Consider the following 17738-nt stretch of genomic DNA (forward strand, 5'->3'; position numbering starts at 1 on the left):
CCCAGAAATTAACCAGAGTCTATTCTCATGTGTATCAACCATAGTACTCACTCCTCCCCCGAAGTCCAGGGTAATTCACAGATTTCCACTTCTGGATCCTGGATCCCCTCTGCAACTCTACAGCGATCCACAGCTTTTTGCACTGCACTACAAAGACTTAGCAGTTTTTATGGAGCTCTCACACACTGTCTGGTCCCCGCTCTGCTGCCTAGAGGATCAGTAACGACTTCTAGCCACATGCTGTCTGTTCTCGTGTTTATCTGCTCAACCTAGTGGAGTAGCAGCCTAGAGGTTAGAACAGCGGGCTGCGAACCAGGAAAACCAAGGATTCAAGTCCTGCTGCCACTCCTTGTGTCCTTGGGCAAGTCCGTTCACCCTCCACTGCCTCTGGTACAAGCTTAGATTGTGAGCCCCCTGCAGACAAGGAAATAAGTACCTCGCTTTGAAGTGCCTGAAAAGCAGAAGATAAATAAATAAATGCAAGACAACAGGGCCCATGTACTAAGGGAACAATTATGTACTGGGGCAGAAAAACCGGGAAGTACCTAAATGGATGAGCTGAAATGTAATCAAGTAGCAGGAAAAGTTAACAGTGTGCTCATCTGTGTGATCAGAAATAGCACCAGCAGAGAAAGGCCATTTGGGAGTCTAAAATGGGAAACACCTTTCACAGATCTGGCCCTTGGTTTGTGTCTGGGGAAAAAATGCTTCTTTTGCATTAAGTTCATCATTCTTTCTAGTTCAACTTCCCTTTCATTTTCTCCACCCATCCTTGTGTGGTTACTCAGTAAGAGGTGTTTCTACCCTCTGTAAAATGAGCATACTTTCCCCTCAAGTCCCTCTGCAATGTTGCTAATAAAGATATTAACAGCACGGAGTAAGATGCAAGCGCTCTCATACAGCTTTGAAAGCGGAGACGGACCACATAAAGATCTGAAAAATTAGACATAAGAACAAGAAAACTCCTCCAAGTAGTCTAGAAGAACCAGTGTATGCAAAAGCTGTCATCCCAGGAGTATAAGGCAGGTAACTGTTTAGAGTTTGTGCGTGCCTGAAATAAATAGCTAACAAAAGGTAGGTAATTCTAGAGTCTGTCCTTTCCTCCCATCCTAAGCTCATTCTTTGATTTACAGGCAAGAGACACTTTCACAGTAAAAATTAATCAAGGTTTTAGTTAAAATACAAAATTGCCCCAGCCCTTATCAAGAGTTAAAATTACACCCTTGCAGGTCACTACCAGACTAATAGTGAATACATCGCACAAATTTAAAAGGACTCAAATTTATGCATCCCTACTCCTTTAGCAACCCTTAAGTAAGAACTCAGCAATATTAAGATGAAGGCAGTAGTCCAGCAGTGACATGGGGACCTTCCAATCTTTTGCATCGTGTGTCACATGTATGATTACCTACCAGATGGTGAGAGGTTGTATATGTGCACCCAGTGCAAAGAGCTCCTGGCTCTCAGAGAACGAGTCCAATCTCTCTGAAAGCTAGCGTGGCAGACAAAGGTATATAGAGGAGATTGTCAGGGACATAGTAGCCAAGTTCCAACTATAGTCTAGCAGCCCCCGTGCTGCTTTGGAGGAGGAAAATCACCTAGTCGGAGAGCATCACCCTGGAGTAGCAGGGAGTGATCCTCTAGCAAGGACCTGCTCTCTAGGTGACACATTTTCCGACAACGAATCTCCCAGGGCTACTGCCCAGGAGGAAGGTAGTCTGTCAGTTAGTGATTTGATTATTAGAACTGTAGATAGCTGGGTGACTGGTGGACTTGAGGATCGCTTGGTAACTTGCCTGCCTGGTGTGAAGGTGACAGACCACATAGATCACCCAGATAGGATTTTAGACAGTGTAGGGAGGAACTGGTACATGTGGACACCAATGACATAGGACGGTATGGGAAGAAGGTTCTGAAAGTCAAATTTAGGCTCATATCTTATATCCAGAACCTCCAGGGTAGCATTCTCTGAAATGCTCCCTGTTGCACGCGCAGGTCACCAGAGGCAGGCAAAGCTCCGGAGTCTCAATGCGTGGATGAAACTATGGTGCAAGGAAGAGGGATTCAGTTTTGCAAGGAACCTTTTCTACAAGAATGGGCTCCATCTTAATCAGGGTGGAACTAGACAGCTGACACTTAACTTTAAAAGGAGGGGAGAGTGCATGAGAAGACCAGATGCCAGCTCATTGTGTGTGGAAGTTCCCTGTTGAAGTGCTGCCCCCTTGACTGAGCTGTTGAGGCCAGAGAGCATAAAACTGTGGCGTGCAGCAGCATATCCCCTTTGTCCTTTCATCATCTTGCTTCTTTCTGGATTTTGGCTACAATTCAATGGGTAAGAGATGGCAAGGGGCCCCAAAACCGTTACCTGGAATTTATTGCCAGAGGATGTGGTTAGTGCAGTTAGTGTAGCTGGGTTCAAAAAAGGTTTGGATAAGCTCTTGGAGGAGAAGTCCATTAATGGCTATTAATCAATTTTACTTAGGGAATAGCTACTGCTATTAATTGCATCAGTAGCATGGGATCTTCTTAGTGTTTGGGTAATTGCCAGGTTCTTGTGGCCTGGTTTGGCCTCTGTTGGAAACAGGATGCTGGGCTTGACCCAGCATGGCAATTTCTTATGTACCTTCTGTCTCAGGAAACTTCCTTTCTCTCTGCTCGATTGACTTTAGATGCTTTTCAAGCCAAGTTGCAGGCTCAGAGGAACTTGGCGCAGTCCGCTCTGTTCCGCAGGAGGCCCCAATCTCCCTGAGCCCAGAAAGTCCTATACTACCTTTGGCATTGAGTGTTATGTCGGGGCCCAGAAGACCCATCTTCTTCCCTGGAGGGTAGGTCCCGGGAAGAGAGTTCTATGTTATTTTCTATCCCAAGGAACGTTATACCATCTAATCTGCCTATTATCACCTTAGATACCCTGTGGATTGCAATTACCAATTTAGAGTCCGTATTGTCCACGAGGATAGCCTCTGTTTTGGGAACTGTTGTAATACCTCTGCTCAGGTTAATGAACACTCTATTCTACACTCAGAGCTCAGAAACCAGAGAGAATCTCAATGCGCTGCTATTTCTTATATTGTTTCTTTAATTTAAGAGAAAAAGATTTAATTTGCGCTTGCTGAACTTTCCAAATTGTTCCCTAATGCCTTCTCTGGACATACTGAGGGTCTCCAGGGAGGCTATTGATGTCCCAGCGCTTGCAAGTGATGTTCAAGATCGTTTGGATTTGACTGCTTTTCTTGAAAATTCTGATCTGTCCATTTCAAGCTTATGAAAGTGATATACAGCTGACTCCGAGGTTATTTTTTCGAGTAAGAGAGTCTTCTTTTCTGGAGCAGAGGATTTCTGTCTTCCTTGAAGTTGTCAGGGAAGCTCAAGTAGGAAGGACAAAACTTCCTGTCCCTGAAACAGAACACATTGGCCTCTGGGGCGACTTTCCAGTTGAGGTTTCCCTGCAAGTGTTTTGTGAAGTGACAAAGGTCTAATTTTTAATTTCTATGATCCTGCTAATTGGAGAGATTCTTGAATGATAAATCTGCAGATGGTTAGATGCAAATATATAATGTAAGTCTTAAGAAAGGCTGTTTATTTCTGTTAGCGCTTCTTTTCGTAACTCTTGACAAAGCTGTGCTTACCCAATTAAGAGTCTCAATTTAGAAGACAATAAAAACCTATAGCCTAACCAATTTGGATTTCAAACAAATTGCTCAACAGAAACTCTTCTACGATCCCTAAATGACCCCATACTACGAGTCTTTGACACTAATGAATCAGACTGCCTTGTGCTGATTGACTTAACTGCAGCTTTCGACACTGTTGACCATAACCTTCTTTGCCAAAAAATGAGAAACACAGGGATCAAAGGAAATGTTGTTAAATGGTTCACCTCTTTCTTTACAAAGAAATCTTTCCTAGTAAAACTCAACTATCACCTATCAGACACATTCAAATGCTCAACAGGTGTTCCGCAAGGTTCAGCGCTATCTGCAACTCTATTTAATATCTACATGCTGCCCTTATGCAAATTTCTAACAGACGTAGGAATAAAATTCTTTCTATATGCTGACGATCTGCAATTTTATATCCCACTATCAAAATCATTTGAATACATAATCACAATAAAAGAAAAACCTGCACAAATGAAACTATCAATGAACCCTCAAAAAAAGAATTAAATTTGGCTGAGCCAAAGCCCACCAAAATCTATGCCTCCAAGTACTAACCTAGGAAATTACCAGCTAATCCCAGCAAATCAAGTGAGCGATCTTGGAGTTCAAATTGATGAAAACTCACATCAGCAAGCTAATCAAATCCGGTTTATACACCTTGCAAATCCAGAGTAAACTGAAACCTCTACTAACCAGTACAGATTTCAGAATGGTATTACAATCTCTAATATTCTCCAACCTTGACTACTGTAATTCCCTTCTGCTGGATCTTCCAACTAGTCATTTAAAACCTCTGCAACTACTGCAAAATGCTGCGGCTAGACTATTGTCTGGAACAAAGAAATACGACCACATCACCTCTACTCTGATCGCCCTGCATTGGCTCCCTGTGCAATCAAGAATAATTTACAAAGTACTTACAATAATATTAATCAGAACAACAATCTAATGGGAATATTATTTAAACCACATATTCTCCCACGAATGCTCAGATCGCAAAACAAAGGCCTCCTAGAAATCCCGAACATAAGAAACTCATTTAACAGAAAGAAGAGAAAGAGCGATATCAGTCGCTGGCCTGAAATGGCCAAAGGACCCAAGAACATTAATAGACATTAAAAAATTTAAGAGCGAGTTGAAAACCTGGCTATTCAAAAATGCCTAATGTTTGACAGAAACCTCCAATTCATCATGAGCCAGTTATCCAAAATATGTCCTGAACCATCCATAATCCTAACCCTATATTGTATCTGCCTTGACAGACACCCTTGGAAAAGCACGCTTGCCTCTAAATTACTACCTAGTTTACTACCTGTATGCATGCATGCCTCCCACTGTATTTCACCATTTATTTACGAGTGTCAACCCTGTACACCGTTATGAACCAGTGATTCTCACATGCAATGACTGTATATAAAAAACATAAATAAATTCTCCCCATATATGGTACTTGTACAGTGTGGTAATTACTGTTTAGGTTGGACAATATTTTATTTTTTATTTATATTCAGTCACTGAGATATGTTTTCTCAAGTTTTTCTTGGAATGTTAAATTGAAATGGAGAAATTATTTACCTGATAATTTCATTTTCCTTAGTGTAGACAGATGGACTCAGGACCAATGAGTATAGTGTGCTCCTGATAGCAGTTGGAGACGGAGTCAGATTTCAATCTGACGTCAGCACTACATATACCTGTGCACGAGGCTCTGTTCCTCAGTTTTCTCCTCGAATAGCAATCATGGATATATGTGTGTTTGGATAATATTGATTAATTTGGTTAACTTGATTACTCAGATTGGATGACGAGGTTTCTAGCTGGAGACCACTAGGGCATTCAACCGAGAAGCGCCGACACCTGGTAATATGGGTGTCTGAACTAGAAATAAGTGTTGGCTTACCCGTGCTTGTGTTGCACTCGGGGGGAGGGTGCTGAGTCCATCTGTCTACACTAAAGAAAATGAAATTATCAGGTAAGTAATTTCTCCATTTCCTAGCGTGTAGCAGATGGACTCAGGACCAACGAGATGTACGAAAGCTACTCCCGAACTGGGCAGGAGGCTGCCAGTGGCCCATTTAGTACTGCCTTTGCGAATGCTGTGTCCTCCTTGGCCTGAACATCCAGGCGATAGAATCTCGAGAAGGTGTGGATGGAGGACCAAGTTGCCGCCCGACAGATCTCTGCGAGTGACAGCATCTTGGTTTCTGCCCAGGACACTGCCTGGGCCCTTGAGGAATGGGTCTTGACTTGTAGAGGTGAGAGCTTTCCTGCCTCTACGTAGCCCACCTTGATTACTTCTTTTATCCAGCGGGCAATGGTTGCCCATGCGGCCACTTCCCCTTGCTTCTTCCCGCTGTGAAGAACGAACAGATGGCACGTCTTTCATACAGGTTCCAATCTTTCCAGGTATCGGACTAGGAGTCTGCCGACGTTCAGGTGGCGAGGAAGACGTGATTCTTCTGAGTCCTTATGCTCGTCTGGAGATGGCAGCGAGATGGTTTGGTTTAGATGGAAGTGAGAAACCACCTTTGGCAGGAAGGAGGGTACAGTGCGCAGCTATATGGATCCCGGCATGAATATGAGGAACGGCTCCCAGCACGATAGTGCTTGAAGTTCGGAGATTCGACGGGCTGAGCAGATTGCCACAAGGAACACAGTCTTCAAGGTTAGGAGCCATAGGGACAGACTGCGAGTTGGTCTGAACGAGGCTCCCGCTAGGAAGTCTAACACTAGATTGAGATTCCACAGTGGTATTGGCCACTTTAGAGGTGGTCGAATGTGCTTGACCCCTTTTAAGAAGCTGGATACGTCTGGGTGGGCTGCTAGGCTGCTGCCGTCCACCCTGGGTCTGAAACTGGCCAGGGCGGCCAGTTGTACCTTGATGGAGTTGAGAGACAACCCTTTGCTCATGCCGTCCTGCAGAAATTCCAGGATCATGGGGATTTTGACTGTCCATGGGAGGATGTCGCGGGCCTCGCACCAGGCTTCAAATATTCTCCATACTCGTATATATGTTAAGGAGGTGGAGAACTTGCACGCTCGGATCAGTTTGTATCACTGGTCCTGAGTATCCACTCTTTGTCAGGCGAGACCTCTCAATGGCCAGACCATAAGCGAGAATCTCGTTGGGTCTTCGTGGAGTATCGGTGCTTGCTGGAGTAGATCCCTGTGTGGAGGTAGGTGTAGAGGGTTTCCCGCCAGAAGTCGTCACATGTCTGCGTACCACGGCCTTCTTGGCCAGTCCAGGGCCACTAGAAGTACCAGCCCTCTGTAGTCTATCTTGCGGATGATTTCACCCACTAGTGGCCATGGAGGGAAGGCGTACAGATTCCCTGGGACAGCGGTTCCCGTCTTCGGCTGAAGAACTTGGGAACTCTGGTGTTGGACCCGGTTGCCAGAAGATTCAAGGCTGGTGTTCCCCAGTGGTTTACTATCCGCTGGAAGGTTGTTGTCGATAGTGTCCATTCCCCTGGATCCAGACTCTCTCTGCTGAGGTAGTCTGCAGTGATGTTGTCTTTTCCCATGTTGAGGGCAGCTGATATCCCTTGTAGGTTTGATTCTGCCCTCGTCATTAGGGGTTCTATTTCCAGGGACACCTGCTGGCTCCTGGCTCCCCCCTGGTGGATGATGTAGGCCACGGTTGTGGCGTTGTCCGACATAACTCTGACTGATTTGCCCCGGAGTCTGTGGCTGAACCATAAGCAGGCTAGTCTGACTGCTCGGGCTTCCAGTCAGTTTATGTTCCATGCCGACTCTTCTTCACCTCATTGCCCTTGAGCCGTTAGTTCCTGGCAGTGGGCTCCCCATCCTCGCAGGCTTGCATCCGTGGTGAGCAAGTCCATTCCGGTGGGGATAGGCTTGTTCCCTCGCTCAAGTGGTCTTCTTGTAGCCATCATTGTAGTTGGTTCTGAACCTTCGCCAGTAGCCGGAGGGGGGCGGAGTAATTTTGAGACAGCTGGTTCCATTGAGACAGTAGGGAATGTTGTAGGGGCCATATGTGGGCCCTTGCCCACAGGACGACTTCTATGGTTGATGCCATGAGTCCGAGGACTTGGAGAGATAGTCCCATGCCGTGGGGAGAGTGGAATGCTCATAGTTGTTCCAATCTCCTTCTCCTTGTAGGGGGAAGGGTGACTTTGTTCCCTTTGGTGTCGAACCGGACTCCCAGGTATTCCAGGCATTGGGAGGGCTGCAGGTGGCTCTTGGGTGTGTTGACGACCCACCCGAGGTTCTGCAGTAGTTCCTTGACTCTGGTGGTTGCTTGCTGGCTTTCCTCTGATCAGCCAATCATCCAAGTATGGATGCACGAGGATTCCCTCTTTCCTCAGTGCTGCCGCTACTACCACCATGATCTTGGTGAACGTTCGGGGAGCCATAGCCAGCCCGAACGGTAGGGACTGGAACTGGTAGTGATGGCCCAATATCGTGAAGCGTAGGAAACGCTGGTGGATGCGATGGATCGGTATGTGGAGATAGGCTTCTGACAGATCCAGGGAGGTCAGGAATTCTCCCAGTTGTATCGCACTTATGACCGCACGCAGGGTTTCCATGCGGAAACGAGGCAACTTCAGGTAGCGACTGACGGTCTTGAGGTCCAGTATGGGCCAGAATGCTCCTTCTTTCTTGGGCACGATGAAGTAGATGGAATAGTGCCCTGAATTTTGTTGGTGCGGGGGCACCAGTGTTATTGCCTTTAGGGCGAGTAGTTTTAATAGCATGGTTTCCACTGCCTTTCTCTTGGAGGGGTCGTGGCACGGAGAAATCACAAACTTGTCCGGAGGGATACTGTGGAAGTCCAGGTAGTATCCCTCTAGGATGATGGATAGGACCCAATTGTCTGACGTTATCTCAACCCATCTTTGGTAGAATAGGGCAAGCCTGCCCCCTATGATCTCTTCCTGTAGATGGATCTGCTGATTCTCATTGCGTATTGCAGCTGGGGCCTGGTCCTGGTCTTTTTTGTTGTGTCTGTTCCGAAAGGACTGCCCCTTGCGGCGGGGGGCTTGGTAAGTGTTTTTGTATGGTCTATAATGCTGGGATCCTCTGCCCTTGGGTGCCCGGGGAGAGGGGCGTTGGTTCCTCTTGCTCCTGTCCTCTGGTAGACGGGGTACTGGGGACTCACCCCATTTGTCAGCTAGTTTGTCCAGGTCGCTTCCGAAGAGGAGCGATTCTCTAAAGGGCATTCTCGTGAGCCTCATCTTAGAGGATGCATCGGCTGACCAGCTTTGGAGCTAGAGCTGTCTTCTGGCTGCCACTATGGACGAGAGGCTCCTGGCTGAGGTGCGTACCAGGTCTGAGGTCGCATCCGTGAGGAATGATATTGCCGGGTCTAATGCCTCGATTGGCGTAGTTGCGTCCCTGGCCATCGCCAGGCAGGCGCGTGATAGCACGGCACAACAAGCAGTGATCTGTAGGGTCATAGCTGATACATCGTAAGACTGCCTGAGGATGGATTCCTGCCATCTGTCATTGGCATCCTTGAGGGAAGCTCCACCCTCGACTGGTATGTTGGTGCGCTTTGGAGTGGCGCAGACCAAGGCGTCGACCTTGGGATACCTCAGGAGTTCCTTCGTCGCGGGGTCCAAGGGGTAGAGAGCTTCAAGGGCTCTCCCCCCCTTGAAGGTGACCTCTGGGGTGTCCCATTCCAGGTCGATCAGTTGTTGTATGGCCTGTAGCGTAGGGAAATGACGTGAGGTTTGGCAGAGCCCGGCCAGGTAGGGACTCGCCTTGGACTCTGCTGTGTTGCATGTGTCCGGGATGGCCAATGCCTTTAGATTCGTGGCTACGAGATCTGATAATTCGTCTTTTGGGAAGAAGCGCAACATGGTGCGATGCGGTTCCGTTCCTGAAGGGAGTTCCCCTTCTTCCAGGGGTTCTGGTTCCTCCTCTGAATCATCTGTGTCCCCTAAGGGAAGGTATTTGTCCAGGGGCAGCTCATCTGGTGGAGGCCGGGAGGTTCTGGACCACTGGCGGGGATTGAGGTTGTGCCGCTGGTGGTCCTGTCTGTGCGTGGATGTAGGATTGCAGTTCCGCGAAGAATCCCGCCCAGGTGAAGTTGCCTGGGACCACATTGGGTCTGGCGGCACTCCCTGAGGGCCCCCACTGTGGAAGGGCTGAGTCGGGAATAGAGAGGTCCAGAGTAGTCTCGCTGGTAGATCCAGAGTCCTCTACAGGTTGAGGGGGACCTTGTCTCGGCTCCCCCAAGCTTCTTCGCACAACAGGCACAGGGCAGAGGTCACCTCGGGCTGTGCCACTCTCAGGTGGCATGCCGGGCAGAGGACTAGGCCTTTAGCAGACGGTGGTGCCATGATTTGTGCGTGTATCCTGTACAAATGTGCATGCTGGGAGGCCTAGTTATGCGTTCCGGGTGCGCTTACTTGTGCGCCTAGAAACGGAAGATGCACGCGTGGCTATACGCACGGGCCTAGTTGCACGCTCGACACCCTTTGTGCGCATTGCTGAGCGCGGTGGTGTGCGCACAAGTATTTTATGTGCCTGGCTCGCTGCTGTGCGCACGGCTCAGTTGTGCAGACAAAGCGGCGACCAAGGGGGGGGGGGGAATGGTGCCGGCGACCACGCGGACAAGATGGTGCCCCCCCCCCCCGGAGGGTCTCCAAGTGGGAGGACCCTCAAGCCAGATCGGGGTCTAGCTCAGACGGGGCTGCTCCACCCAATTAGGCAGATGCCGGAGGGACGATCTGTGCGGTTATCCGAGCCTCAGAGACCAGAGACTTAGAGAAATGTTTTCTATCTTACCTTGTCTCAGCGCTTCCCGGTCTCTTGCCGGGTGGTCTCTAGCTGCGGGGGGAGAGGGAAATACCTTCACCGCCGCGCTCGGTCTTGTACCCGCTGCCTCTCAGCCACTCCCTTTTCAGGAGGCTAAGTCCACGCCGGGTTGGCGACAAGACCAAGGCTGCCTCTCAGCTGCTCCCTTCACAGGGGGCTAAGTTTCTTTCTTTCTTTTTTGAATTTGGAGTTTGGTTTTCTAACGCTGTGCAAGCGTGTGTGAAGTCCCGAACTGCTATGGAGACGGAAAAAACTGAGGAACAGAGCCTCGTGCACAGGTATATGTAGTGCTGACGTCAGACTGAAATCTGACTCCGTCTCCAACTGCTATCAGGAGCACACTATCCCCATTGGTCCTGAGTCTGTCTGCTGCATGCTAGGAAATGTCATAATTAAAGAGTTAAAAAAAATAATAATAAAAACGAGATAGAGCAGCTTTTAAACTAAAACAAGGGGGAAAGTTGACAGTCACTCAGCAGTTCATGATTCGGAGGGAGGTATCTTTGAAGGATACTAATGAAACAGGAGAGTTAGGGCATCCCAACAGAGAGTTTCTAATAAAAAAAAAAGCAAAAGCAGTCCATGTGCCTGTAAGTAAAGAATCACCTGACTCAGAGCCATACAGTGGCCACGGTCATAGGTGCTGATACCAAAATGTGCCATAGCGCCGCCACCCCTTGGGGCCTCAGTAAGTGGAAAAGCAGCACAGCCCGCCAGCCATGCTGATGATTCTGGCAGAGCCATGCTGCTTTTCCACTCATAGGCGTCTCAACAGGGGCCACCAACAACTGGTGGCAGTGGGACGGCGCATGATTTCATGAACGCTATCGCGATCCCTTCACTCACCCTCCCTGCTCCTGAAGAATGGAAGGATCTGGCCTTGCAACGCAGGCTGCTTTCTCCCTCCTGGCTGCCGGTGCCTGAATGACATCATCAGGTGCCGACAACCGAGGAGGAAGAAGCACTCCACGCTGCAAGGCCTGATCCTTCCATTCTTCAGGAGCAGGGAGGGTGAGTGAAGGGACTGCAGTAGCACCGTGGAGGTGAGCAGCATTAAGGAAATCTTCCTGCCACCTGCGGTGAGTGAGGGAATTGTGGGTGAGGAGGTCTGACAGGGATAACAAGACTTCTGGGGAGTAGGGGGGTCAGAGAGGAGAGGGGAGGGAAGAAAAATTATGTAGGAGAATAAGAGGCAGAGAGCGCAAGCGTAGGGGGTGGGGGGAGAGGCAGAGAACGCGAGCGTGGGGGGTGAGGGGGGGGGGGGGGGGGAGAGACAAACCCCACTTCCTCTGCCTGCTAATCCATGACAATTTTAGGACTTCTGGAAAACCAAAGTTCTAGATATGGATAACAGGGGATTTTTTTTTTTTTTTTAAATCCTTAGTTTTAATTATTGGGTGTTATTTGATGTGTTATTTGAAATATTTTATTGATGTCTGGAAAATTTGTGAGTTTTTAATTTTTAAATGCTATTCTAATTTTGTTTTATGAGGAATGGTAATGCTTCTGTTTTCCATTGTTGCAGTTCATATAGAATTTGGCTTATTGAGGTTTTATATTTTATGGTCTCTCTATTCTGTATTTCAGGGTCTATCTGTGTTTGCATGTGTGACTGAAGTGAGATATTCCAATAGCAATTAGTTTGGCTTGTTCTGTTTTCCTAATAGGGGGTGTATTGGTGTTTTAGGCCTGGTGTAATATTTGCAGAGTTGTTGCTGTTTGAGTGCTTTCAGTTAGTGTTGTTTTGATTATACAAAATGTATTGCATTGTAATTCTGTTTTCTTGTGACACTCTGAGGGTCATGCCCATGCCCAAGACACATAACAGTAGGCCTAACCATATGCATTCCAAGTGTCTCTTGCTTTTTTGCAAGGTTTTCTGGTTGGCACCACAGCAGTGCATGTAAATATAATATTCATACTGTAAGTGATATTTTTACCTCAGAAGACTGTGCTTTGAACCTCCTTTTTCATGTAAAATGTTGTTATATATGCATAAATTTTAATTGTGCACGAGGAAGGTGTGATGGGGTGAAGGGCGCCTAATACCCTTCCACTGGCTGAGGGCATTGCTATACAAACATTTAACAAAGTCTCCCAACACATGGTGTCATGTGTTGTGTAATGGGTGAGAGCGCAGTTTTTCACTTCTCCATAAGTGCCACGTTGCCTGGCTACAGCTCTGACCTGAGTTAAAAGATTCCAAATTATCTCTGTCAACTGAAAAGCAGGTTGTTAATACAAACAAAAACCACACTTTGAAATATCTGAAAATGCCAATGGCAGAAATCTAAGATGAGAGAGTTAAGAGTGTATGGCAGTGAATCATGAGATCGACAACTGGCATCTCAGAGAACTGGTGGAAGGAGGAAAACCAATGGGACAAATTATATTCCAATGATAGGGAGGATCAACTTGGTGGGGGGGTGTGGCACTTTTTGTCAGGTATGGTATACAGTCCAACAGGATAAAGATCATACAAGAGACTAAATGTTCAGTAGAAATCCCATGTGTGTTGGGCAAGAGTATAGTGATAGGAGTATACTACCATCCACCTGGCCAAAACGATGAGACAGACAATGAAATGCTAAGAGAAATCAGGGAAACTAACCAATTTAGCAGCACAGTAATAATGGGAGATTTCAATTACCCCAATATTGACTGGGAAAATGTACCATCAGTACATGCTAGGAAGGTAAAGTTCCTTGATGGAATAAATGAGTGCTTCATGGAGCAATTGGTTCAGGAACCAATGAAAGATGGAATCATTTTAGTTTTAATTCTTAGTGGAACACAGGATCTAGTACAAGAGATATTGGTGGTGGGGCCACTCAACAATAGTAATCATAACATGAGCAAATTTGAGTTAATGACCGGAAGGGAGACATTTATTTATTTATTTAAAATTTTTATAAATCGACGTTCATCAGGGATATCACATCGGTTTACAGTGTAACTGAAACAGGCGCCTGGGAAGGCGTTTTACATCGAACAGATAACACGAATTAACATATGAACAAATGAGGAGGCGTTTTACATCGAACAGATATAACGAATTAACATATGAACAAATGAGGAGGGGAGATAAGGGCGGGAAATAATCAAGCAAAACGTTATGAGCAAAATTTACAAATATATATAGACATTAAGTAAAATCTACAGCTCTAGCACTAACCTTTCAAAAGGGAGACTTTGATAAAATGAAGAAAATTAGAAAAAAAAAATGAAAGGTGCATCTACAAAGGTTAAAAGTGCACAATAGGAGAGGACATTGTTTAAAAATACCATCATAGAAGTCCAGTCCAGTTGTATTCCACACATTAAAAATGGTGGAAAGAAGACTAAATGACTGCAAGCATGGTTAAAAAGCAAGGGACAAAAGGCTATTTTAGCCAAAAGAACTTTTCAAAAACTGGAAGAATAAGTCTGCAGAAAACAGGAAAAAGCACAAACATTGGCAAGTTAAATATAAAACATTGACAAGATAGGCTAAGAGAGAATTTGAAAAGAAACTGGGCCTATAGAGGCAAAAACTCATAATAAAAACCTTTTAAAATATTTCCGAAGCAGGAAACCTGCGAGGGAGTCAGTTGAACCATTAAATGATCGAGGGATTAAAAGGGGCTTTTAAGAAAGATAAGGTCTCATAGAAAAATTGTTTTCTTTGGTATTTACTAATGGGGATGTTGGGAAGAAATCTGTTCCTGAAAATGGTTTTCAGGTGATGATTTCAGAAGGCATTTGACAAAGTCCCCCATGACAGACTCCTAAGAATGGGATATAAGGCAATGTCCTTTTGTGGATTGGAAATTTGTTAGAAAATAGAGAGTAGGATTAAATGGTCTGTTTTCTCAATGGAGAATGGTAAACAGTGGAGTGTCTCAGGGATCTGTACTTGGGTTGGTGCTTTTTAATATATTTATAAATGATATGGAATGGGACACCACGAGTGAGGTGATCAAATTTGCAGATGACAATTATTCAGAGCTGTTAAAATTATACGCGAATTGTAATAAACTGTAGGAAAACCTTGTGAGATTGGAAGTTTGGGCATCCAAATGGCAGATGAAATTTGTATTTAAATATGTTTATTAATTTCAAACAAAACGTACATGGAACAAGTGACTATAAACAACCATAATACAATAGAAAAAGAGTACAAGTATACATGCCCTACAGCAATAATCCCCATATTCAGATGGCAGATGAAATGTAATATGGACAAGTGCAAAGTGATGCACATAGGGAAAAGCAATTCACATTATAGTTACAAGATATTAGGTTCCATATTAGAAGTTACCATTCAGGAAAACATCTAGGCAACATACTGGACAATGCAGTGTGTTACAGTGGTCAAAAAAAGCAAACAGAATGTTAGGAATCATTACAAAAGGAAAGATGAATATAACAGAGAATGTCATAATACCTTTTATATCACTCCATGGTGAGAATATTCTTATGCATCTTGGAGAAGAGATGGCTGAGGGGGATATGATAGAGGCCTATGAAATCTTTAGAGAACTAGAACAGGTAAGTGAGGATCAGTTATTTACTCTCTCAGATAATACAAGAACTAGGGGACACCATGAAGTTAGCAAGTAGCACATTTAAAACAGATCATACAAAAATATTTTTCTCTCAACACACAATTAAGCTCTGGAATTCACTGCCAGAGGATGTGATTAAGGCTGTTAGATTAATTGGGTTTAGAAAAGGTTTGTACAAGTTCCTTGAGGAGAAGTCAAACTGCTACTAATCAAATTGTTTATTACTGGTATTAGTAGCTTGGGATTTATTTGCTGTTTGGGTACTTGCCAGGTTCTTGTAATCTGGATTGGCCCTGTTGGCAACAGGCTGCTGGGCTTGATGGACTGTCGGTCTGAACCAGTTCTTATGTTCTTAAGGTGGCATGGGGGTATTGAACTAGACTACACATACAGAGGCATTCAGGCATACCTAACATCAGTAGACCCAAATACTCAAAAAGTGCTGAAATGAAAGGTCACAGTTGGTTTCCATACTTAAAAACTTGGACAAGCTGTCCACTGACCGGAAGGAATGTGCAAGAAACCACTAACACACTTGTTGTAAAGCAACAGAATTTGCAAGACAAGAGAAAATATACTCTTTAAAGAGCTAAACCAGAAAACAATAAAAAACAAAATTGGCAAAACCACAAATATAATGGCAAATACAAAAAGTTCCTTCAGCAATCACATATGAATCAAAATCTGACGCAGGAATGGCTAAGGAGAGACAAACTTACATCTAAAAATGAGCAATGGATAAGTGCAGTTCAGGACATTGGACTATGGACAACATGGATCAGAGCCAGCATAGAAAAAAAATGGTAAAAACAGACAAATGCCAATTCTGTAAAACAGAACTGGAAATGATTACACATCTCGCTAGGTGCAACATGCTGATGTCAGAAGGCCTGTATACACAGGCACAAGGTGGCATGGTTCATCCCTGGAAACTATGTAAACATAACATCGCTATGCCAGGAAGACACAGATCACTTCAACAAAACTGCAGGAAATTAAGCAGTTGTGATTACCTGGGACATTCCAACAGATAAAAAGTTCGATGCAATCAGGATATCCACAAGGAATATGCATCAGATAGATTTGTAGATGATGGAATAATGTAATGATTTTATTTATGTTCAGAAATACTTTTATATATGTGGATCTTGCCAGCCGCCCAGAGCGTGAGATGGTGTGGCATAAAAATATTTTAAATAAATAAGAAAACCAACACAGTGGTAACTGAGAAAACCACAAGAGCGGCATTGCTAACAGAAGAGTCGGTACCAAGTGACTAGTCTGGAAAAAGGGAAGATCCTCAAGTTCCAAAATATGCAATCAGAAAATGTGGCAAAAAAAAATACAGAAATAGTCCCAACTCTATTGAGCCCACGGGCCTGATTAAAAAACCTCCAGACACACCTTGATCTGCTTCCTATACCTATTACATCCTATAAACTCTTCAAGAAGGCGTTCTTTGGCACAATGCAAGTATTAAGGCAAGCACTCCCAGTAAATCTGAGAGACTGAGATTGTACCAAATACACCCCCAATTAAGAGCAAGGTTCATTCCAGTCTTGGTATGTGCAAAAGAAAGCCATTTGGAGACATCCCCACACCCCCAAGAGGCATAAGAACCTAAAATACAGTGACTAGATGAGGAAAGAGGAAAGGGGAAAGGAGGCCATAACAGAAATATTTAAATAATTAGCAGGCTTCAAAGAAAGTGCAATAGAGTGCCATTTTCCACAGAAAAACACTCAAATTTCATTTCATTTTACCCAGAATACCCAGGTTCAAAGACAACCAATTAGGAGACACAATGAAGTTGGAGGGAAGACGGCTCAGAGGAAAAAGCCCTTTACTGAGAGAATGGTGGATACCTCCAACCACCTATCAGCTGAGTTGTGGTACTCAAACCTATGACAGAATTGAAGCATGACTGGGACACAGGCAGCAGTGCTAGGGGAAGACAAGGAGAAGAAGTAGTGTGTAAACAAGGGACCTAAGTTTTGGTTTAATTATGGAAATGCATATGCCCATCTACCAGAAAGAGCAGAAAGGAGGGGGGGGCTAACAGAAAGACTTGCACAGAGCAGCAGTATGGTTATATCAAGATCCTAGCAAAGCGTGGCAAAGTGAATCACCATGGATTGGCAATAGGGCTTTGGTACGATCTGCGGTACGACTGAAGGAATTTGGCAGAGGTGGCAGGTTTCCTGGCACTGGAGTTTGGATGAGTTAACTTTCCAGCTAATGCAAAGGTGAATTCATTTTAAACATTTAAACCCTGCTAAATCCAAAATCCTAAGCGGCTTAGAGAGGAACATCTATAATATAAATCATGCAATACAAAGTAACAAGCTCAGGATGAAAGATAAAAGCATAAAATAACAATTAAAAAAAATCTTTAAACAAATAGTCAAATTATAGAGCTGTGAGGATAAAAACTGGGAAGGGAAACAATCAGAAGTAGACTAAGGCAGACAGAGACAACTGGGCAGGCCAAATAGGCTTTATGTGAACATCTGTATGTTATAGCTATATAAATACAATACCTCGTCAGCACCAACAATCCTGTATAAATGTTGATAGCACCTCCCGTGCCATCCCCAGTATATACCGCCACCTCACATCGCATGTACATATATCCTCATCCCACCCCGTGCAGAATACCCCATACACAGTGCACCATAGATTGCCCCCAGCATACAACCACCACCCATATGGGGCCATGGCCAAATTCCGTGCTATATAATAA

The 17738-nt window shown here is 45.0% G+C and overlaps 1 protein-coding gene across 5 annotated transcripts in view; it reads right to left on the reverse strand.

Annotated features, from left to right (window-relative positions):
- Positions 1-17738, reverse strand: part of ARHGEF1 (Rho guanine nucleotide exchange factor 1) — a 152935-nt gene that overhangs the window by 128595 nt on the left and 6602 nt on the right. The gene's annotated exons all lie outside the window — the stretch shown is intronic.

This window comes from Rhinatrema bivittatum, chromosome 14 (assembly GCF_901001135.1).
Source record: "Rhinatrema bivittatum chromosome 14, aRhiBiv1.1, whole genome shotgun sequence".
NCBI classification, from domain to species: Eukaryota; Metazoa; Chordata; class Amphibia; order Gymnophiona; family Rhinatrematidae; genus Rhinatrema; species Rhinatrema bivittatum.